The sequence below is a fragment of the Palaemon carinicauda genome, chromosome 2 (assembly GCF_036898095.1).
Source record: "Palaemon carinicauda isolate YSFRI2023 chromosome 2, ASM3689809v2, whole genome shotgun sequence".
Taxonomy (NCBI): domain Eukaryota; kingdom Metazoa; phylum Arthropoda; class Malacostraca; order Decapoda; family Palaemonidae; genus Palaemon; species Palaemon carinicauda.
This window is the reverse complement of record NC_090726.1, coordinates 110,042,798-110,051,289: the sequence shown is the minus strand read 5'-3', so window position 1 is coordinate 110,051,289 and position 8,492 is coordinate 110,042,798. Positions and strand designations below refer to the sequence as shown.

The window sequence follows — 8,492 nt, the reverse complement described above, 5'->3', positions numbered from 1 at the left end:
TGGCTTGGATGTTTTTACATCCATTGTAGCCCCGGCGGGGATGTTCATACATCCTTTATTGCTGCCTGCTTTGATGAGTAGGAGGAGGTATCACGGTTGGGAGGTGTTTGCATTCAAAGCTATATGTGAGAGTATTGGATGATTTCAGCCATCCCGAAGATGGTTTGGACCTTTTTGGCGGAACTATTCTCAAGTGTTGGGTCTTCGGAATCCAGGGGGATCCAATGCTTGGGGTAGGACTCTCGGCTTTTGGCCGGAAGCCCGTCATTACAGATATGGGGAGGATGATTACATAATTTCTTGGTCTCAGTCCTAACAGGCGGGTTCAGCTTACACCTGTGCCTCTATATCTGTTTTGATGCTATCCTTCGGGTAGGGTATGGAGTGGACCATCTGGGAAGTATACTCTCATTGTGCCGATAGTGGAGAGTGCAAATTTCCTTTCCGACGTGTGATGGCCTAACATTCTCGAGCAGGTACATCACACTAACTCTTTTCTCTCTCTTTAGTATAATGGATTCTCTAAGGAACGAACCCCCATCCCCTGGATACGCTGACTCTCCCCCGGCACTGTTGACGACCTTTGCTAATGTGATAAGGGATAGCTCTGTTGATGACCTCGGAACGGGAAAGGACCATTCTACTGATATTTCTAAATCGAGTAATTTGGGTAACACGAGGAAACTTCGAATCCTCCATGTTACACAAATTTCAATAGAAACAAATTATGATGATCTATGTAAAGCATTTGAATGCCATGGATGCATAAAAGAAATAAGGATGAAACTTGAAGCTGAAACTTGGGATTCATGGATATCTTATAGTAGTTATGACGAAGCATTTAGTGCAATAAGTAATTTGAATAATATTAAAATTAATAACTTGAATGTCGCGGCTGCTCTCTGCGATAAGGTACCAAAAGATTTAGATGTGTACAGGCCTGCCGATTGGTTGGAAAAAGACGCAGATTTAGTCATGCCCTCCTAGAGAAATCCAAAACCACCGATGTGGCTTATAGCTGAATCAAAGGGGGTTACAGGGAATTATTTTAAAATATGCAAATTGATTCAGAAAAAAGTAGGAACTATTGCACCAGGCGATATATCTCGTTTCGGAAAAAATAGTTTCCTCATCCATGCCAAATCCAGTACACAGTCGGTAATATTGTCCAATATGAAAATAAGTAATGATGACATTAAGTTAGATGTCAAACCCCACCTAAATTTTAGCTACGGAAGGGGCGTAGTTTTTAACAGAGATCTATATGATTTTACAGAGGAGGAGATACTGGCCATGTGTCCATTAAATGTTTGGAAAGTTCATAAAGTCCCGGGTACATCAATGATAATCCTTACGTTCCAGGATGCTGATGTACCTTTTCATATTATTATCGAGAACGAAAGGATTAAAGTAAGACCCTTCAAGCAGAAGCCATTGCAATGCTTTAATTGTTTTAAATTTGGGCACCCGTCCAAAGTTTGCAAAAACTAGAAGATGTGTGGTATTTGCTCCAAATCTTACCATGGAGAGTGTGCACTGGGAGCCAGGTGTTTAAATTGCAGCTCGAATCACAAATCCACAGACAAGATCTGCGAGCTATATAAGTTGGAGGAAGCTGCCCTCAACAAATCAAACTTAGAACACATAAGTGTGACCCATGCCAAAAGACTATTAAATAAATCAAATACATATGCTAAGGCATTAAAATCAAACCAACCTAGCACTGCCAATAGCTCAAAAAAAAGTATACTATCTGACAAAATGTCAAATAACGAGGTAACCATATCACCACCTGAGGCTTTACCACGGTGTATTAACACTAGGTCATTGCCCATTGCTGTACAGCCTTCAGCCACCATTACAAAAAGTAATACAAACCTCTCTCAGGCCATGTCCTTGCCTGATCTGATGGAAGTTCCACTTAAGACTAACTTACTTGATGCACCTGTTGTGGGAAAGGTGCAAAAACCTCGAATCCCACCATCTATTAATCGCAAAAGAGAGAGACCTCCATCTCTCTCTCCACCCTCCATTAGAAACGTTAAGGTTATGACATCAAATAAATTTGATGTTTTGTCTGTTGATGTTTCTAATGAACCAGAAGATGGACTGAATAAATCAGAAATTCAAGTTGAGGTCCACCATCCACCTCAACAAATAGATAAAAAGAATACAAAGAAAAACACCAACGTTAAACCCAACATAACAAGACCACCTCTGAAGAAACCTACTGGTAATAATGTTAAGTTAAAAACTGCTAACGGGAAGACCTCATCCAAGATGTCTTCCAGAAATAATCCATAGTTTTCTCCTCCATTTTGCAATGGAACTGTCAGGGTTTGAGGGCGAAATATGAAGAACTTAAGCTGCTAATTCATGAGCATTCCCCCATAATTGTATGTCTACAGGAAAGTATGCTTGATTCTAACACTCCTAGTCCTCGAGAGTATGTTAGCTATAGAACACCATATAATCAACAAGCAGGGAGCCATGGCGGAAGTCTCATGTACATTCTTCGAGATGTTCCCCAAATACCCATGTCTATACGTACAACCCTGCAGGCAGTTGTTGTACAAATTGATATAGGGAGAAAATATACAATATGCTCTCTGTACTTACCTCCAAATGATAATATTTTATATGATGATTTAGCAGAGGTCATTCAACAACTCCCTCAACCTTTTCTCTTACTGGGAGATATGAATGGTAGACATCCTTTATGGGGTGATGTTTTGGCCAACACAAGGGGCAATATTATCTCATCAATTGTGGAGAATGAGGATGTGGGACTCCTTAATACAGGAGAGCCCACACACTTCCATGTTCAGACAGGTACTTTGTCATGCATTGACCTTTCAATTGCAAGCTCTAACTGCCTTCTTGATTTTGATTGGAGGACATTAGATGATTGGCATACTAGTGATCATGCACCAATCATTATAAACACCAACAAGGGTCCACCTTTGCAAAGATCGCCACGTTGGAATCTAGACAAGGCCGACTGGGTTAAATTTTCCGAGCTAAGTGAAATCGAAGGGAGAGCAGAACAGTTTGAAAGTGTTGATGATGCCATAGACCTACTGAATGGAACTCTTCATACAGCAGGAGTCAATTCAATTCCCAAAACAACAGGGTTATTCAAACGACGACCAGTCCCGTGGTGGTCTTCAGAACTAACTGCACTCCACAGAGCCACAAGAAGATCTCTAACACGATTGCGTAGACGCAGAACTGATGAGAATTTAACTATGTACAAGAAATGTAGAGCACAGTTCCGTCGTGCCATGAAAGAAGCAAGGCGCCAGTCATAGATGTCTTTTGTTTCCTCCATTAACAGTAGAACACCACCATCTTCTGTGTGGAGGAAAGTAAAAAAGATAGCTGGCAAATTCACCCCCAACCCACCACCAGTGTTGAAGGTGAATGGCCAGTATGTAACTGAAGCAAATGAAGTTAGCAATGCCCTGGCTAATCATTTTTCAAATGTATCCAGCAGGTGTGAAGGAGCCCCTGGTCACCAGTATAGGAGCACTGAAGAAAAGAAAATTTTAAATTTTGCAACAAGAAGGGAAGAGTCGTATAATTCTCCTTTCACTGAAAGAGAATTTGATTCCGCACTAGCTCATTGCAACGATACAGCCCCTGGACCCGATGGAATTCCATATGCAATGATTAAACATGTACATTTTAATACAAAGCTATTTATTTTGAGCAGTATTAATAGAATATGGCATGATCATAGTTACCCAAGTGTTTGGGAACTAGCCATTATTTTAGCCTTTTTAAAACCCGGTAAAGACAAGTTTTTAGCAGCAAACTGTCGTCCTATTGCATTGACATCTTGTTTATGTAAAATCATGGAGAAGATGGTCAATGCAAGGCTGATATGGTACCTTGAAAAGAAAGGTATTTTATCACCGATTCAATGTGGATTCCGAAAAATGCACTCAACGACTGATGTGTTGATACGACTTGAGTCTTCTATTTGTGAAGCCTTTGCTTCCAAACAGCACCATGTTACAGTATTTTTTGACCTTGAAAAGGCATATGATACCACATGGAGATATGGTATTCTTAAAACCATTCATGAATTGGGATTGAGAGGAGAGCTGCCACTATTTATTCAGGCATTTCTTTCACGCAGAGTTTTTCAAGTGAGAGTGGGGGAAACTCTATCAGAGAGTAAGTGCCAGGAAGAAGGAGTTCCTCAGGGTAGTGTGCTGAGTGTGACCCTTTTTGCACTAGCAATTAATGGGATATCCTCAGCCATTCCCCATGATGTTCTCTCAACATTATTTGTGGATGATCTCTCAATATCATTTGCTGGCACTAGAATGGCAATGGTTGAGAGAAAAATCCAACTCTCTATTGATAAAATTATCCAGTGGGCTGACATGAATGGATTTAAGTTCTCGACAAGTAAAACTACCATTGTCCATTTTTGTCGTATCCGGGGAGTACATCCAGACCCGGATATATACATTAAAAGTCAACGGATACCATGTGTATCGGAAACCAAATTTTTAGGTTTGATATTTGACTGTAGACTTACATGGGTTTCTCACCTAAAAGCGCTAAAAGCTAAATGTGTTGAAGCTCTGAATATCTTAAAAGTATTGTCCCATACATCATGGGGGGCAGACTGCAATACTATTTTAAAATTATACAAGGCCTTGATTTTTTCCAAAATTAGTTATGGTTGTGAGGTATATTCTTCAGCCACCCCAAGCCGGTTAAAAATATTAGACTCGATACATCATGCAGGTATTAGATTGTCTACTGGAGCTTTTAAAACCTCGCCTATCCCAAGTCTCCTTGTTGATGCTGGAGAGTTTCCTCTAGACCTTTACCGAATGTCTTCCATTCTTCGGTATTGGTTTAGATTGCAAAGACTCCCTAACTCTCTAGCCTTTCAGACTGCAAGCCTTGTAAGGCACGCATCATACTTTGAGTTGCACCCAAAATCTCCTCAACCTTATGGCTTTCGGGTGAAACGATTATTAAATAGTCTGGATATAATTAGAAATAAGGTACTTCCATTCAAGGTATCATCAACGCCTCCATGGAAGTTACCAGAGATATCTTTTTGTAAATATTTTATTGGAGATAAGAAGAATATGTCAGACCTAGAAGCCAGGTCTCTTTTTAATGAACATGTTAAAGAACATAGAGGATCAACTTTTATCTATACTGATGGCTCCAAATCTGATGCTGGCGTTGGATTTGGAGTACATAGTAATGGTTTTAATTGTAGAGGTGCACTTCCTCTGACCGCTTCCATATTTACTGCCGAACTGTATGGCATATTAACCGGTATTGAGAAAATAGCGTTGGAGAAGGAGGGTAATTTTACAATTTTTAGTGATGCAAGGAGTGTCCTTCAAGCTATGGAAGTTTTTAATTCTAATAACCCTCTAGTTTTAAAGATTTTAGAATGGCTTTTCATTATTGGACGGAGAGGTATAACAGTTCAATTTTGTTGGGTTCCAGCACATGTAGGTGTGTCCGGGAATAAGAAGGCAGATTCACTGGCTAAGGAGGCTGCATCCGAGTTGCTGCCAAGAAGGTATCCCATTCCCTGTAATGATTTCTTACCTGACATCAAGAAATTGGTTTGCAATAAATGGCAACAGCAATGGGATAGTCAAGATGGCAATAAAATGAGGGAAGTAACAAATGACATATCTCCTTGGAGGTATAATATGATGCCCCGAAAATGGGAGACGTCTCTTTGTCGTCTTCGTATTGGTCACACTCGGTTGACACATGAGTTTCTGCTAAAGGGCCAACACCAACCGTATTGTGACAACTGTTTAGTACCTCTAACAGTAAGGCATTTGTTGACCGAATGCCCCAATTATAACAACTTGCGGAATAGATATTTGTTTGAGGCTCGAGGTGAGGGTGGCAGGTTCATCCTTGCCAATATTCTTGGAAATGATGTGTCCTACCATGCAAGTGGCATTTTTAGATTTCTTTCAGAAGCAGGTCTTCTGAAAAATATTTAACTTTTATGACATTCAATTTTTATGATTTTAATTGAATACTCTTTAATTTTTTATTTTATTTCTTTTTTTATTTTTGTATACTGTACATAAATTAAATGTTACCGGCGTTAATGACCTTAGATGTCAGGATGCCTGAAAACTTTAAATCATTCATTCATTCTGATTAGCGCGATGCGCGCTAATCATCCCTAGTCTCTTACGCGTCGGGGATCTCCTACGCGCCCGCGCGATTCTTCGCCTGCGCGCTAGCGTTTTGTTAACGCACCACCGCTCGCCAACGAGCCATCGCTCGCCAACGCGCCGTCGCTTGCCAACGCGCCATCGTTTTCCGACGCGCCATCGCTTGCCAACGCGCCATCATTTTCCGACGCGCCATCGCTTGCCAACGCGCCATTGCCCGCCTACGGGCCTTCGCTCGCCAAGACGCGCCATCGCCCGCCTACGCGCCATAGGTCTCCCTCCCGTCTGCGCTCGCCCGCTCGCCCACGTGCCTGCGCGACCACACCCCCACGTGCCCGTGCGCCTACGCGCATGCGCTCCAATGTTCGCCCACGCGCGAACCAACGGTGTTCCATTGCGCGAACCGACAGTGTTCCACTGCGCGAACCGACGGTGTTCCATTGCGCGAACCGACGGTGTTCCATTGCGCGAACCGACGGTGTTCCATTGCGCGAACCGACGGTGTTCCATTGCACGAACCGACGGTGTTCCATCGCGCAAACCGACGGTGTTCCATCGGGTGAACCGACGGTGTTCCATCGCGTGAACCGACGGGGTTCCATTGCGCGAACCGACGGTGTTCCATTGCGCGAGCGCCGGCTTGATTCCTGCAGTAGCCATTGCTTGCCTACGGATCATCGCTCGCCTGTGAACTATCGGATTCCGACCGCCAGCTCTCGCCCTTTCAACCACGCTCGCCCTCCTTCTGCGCTCCCTCGTGCACTTTCGTCCGCGCTCCTGCATGACCTCGCACTGGCGCTTCCACGTTCGGCCACACGCGAACCATTGATTTACCATCGCGCGAGCGCCAGGGCGATTGCGACGGCGATTCCCGTCGGGGTTTCGCAACACAGCCAGCCTGGCGAGTCTTCTGGAGCGCGTATTTCCAGAACACGGTCTTCACCCCGTAAACACAGAGCATGGCACGTGCAAGAGCACGAAGAATCTTCAGAGAGGTCTGGGCAACATTCTTCTCTCCGTCTATGTCAGCGAATCCAGTGTCACTGAACCTCTATGCCATGGGGTCGGCAAGAGTTTTCGTCCAGCGTGGAACAGCAGAGTCGATCAGACTGGTAACGAGGCGACAGGACTCCTTAGGCCCTGGATCGGAAGGACGGGTACTTCCAGTTTCCATTCCATCCATCTTCCAGGAAGCTCTTGGAATTCAGCCTAGACCACAGGTGTTCCTGCTTAAGATGCGGTGTGGCGATCCCGCCGCGGCATCGCAGGTTTTTCCCCAGAGAACTCTCCCTGCTATCCTCATGGCCGCTCAGGAGCAGGCTTCCGCCTCCTCCGCCTTTTTGAGGTTTGGTCAACTCCAGTAGGCTTGGGTTCGACCTTCTTCAACGCCAGGACAAGCTTCCGGGTCTTTACCAAGAGTGAGGGATCATGGTAATTTGCTAGGAGCCTTCTCTACTTCTGCCTCAACATCTGGAGTATCTAGCCATGATATTGAGTCAACGGCCATACCACGTTGAAAACACCGCTTCTCGTCCGATCAGCGAAGTTAAGCAACGTTGGGTCTGGTCAGTACTTGGATGGGTGACCACCTGGGAACACCAGATGCTGTTGCCTCTTTCTCCGAGCCTTCCCTTCAGTTGACTGTGGCAAGGCTGAGGAGAGTGGCAGTACCTGTTCTCAGTCAAGCAGAGCTTTCAGCCCTACCTTGGAACGTTTCCTAGGTCTCTTTTCCTCATTGACCCGTTTAAAGTCCCGAACGGTCGCCTCAGGATAAGTTCCCTGTGAGGCGGCCCAAGTTCCGGTGGTATCAAAGCAACGATTAACCGGACTTTCTGGCCCCTATGGGACCAGCGGAACGTTTAGATCTGCAATGGGGATTGACCTATGGAACCTCTTGATGGGAGTGGATATTCTCATCCTTTCCCCACATTTTGATGCTGTTCTCGGACTCGTCAAAGAAAAGGGGGGGGGGGGTAATGTTCCGGTTCAGGCCTATGGTCAGGACCTGGAGGATACCTCCCCATCATTCAGGCAGGCCTACAGTTCCTGCCGAGTCGCTCCGTGTGCGATGACTTCATGGTACTGGCGTATTCCAACCAGCAAGGGACGCATTTTCATACCTTCGCATCTTGCAGTAGAGATACTGAGATGATCCGAGGTCCTATCAATACCACTATCGGCTCGCTCATTCCGGGCAGAGGAATGTTCTCTCCGACTATCTGAGCTGAGTCTCGCAGATAGAGAGTACCTGGGGGTCTTTGGCCTATAATAACCAGCAAGTCCGGGCCTGGGGGACCTGATCGC

General features: G+C 44.7%; 1 non-coding gene across 1 annotated transcript; it reads left to right on the top strand.

Annotated features, from left to right (window-relative positions):
• Nucleotides 1–7,683: 7,683 nt before the first annotated feature.
• LOC137629895 (5S ribosomal RNA) lies at nt 7,684–7,802 on the top strand. Its single transcript, XR_011041616.1, has one exon. It is a non-coding gene; the product is annotated as a 5S ribosomal RNA (ribosomal RNA).
• Nucleotides 7,803–8,492: the final 690 nt, after the last annotated feature.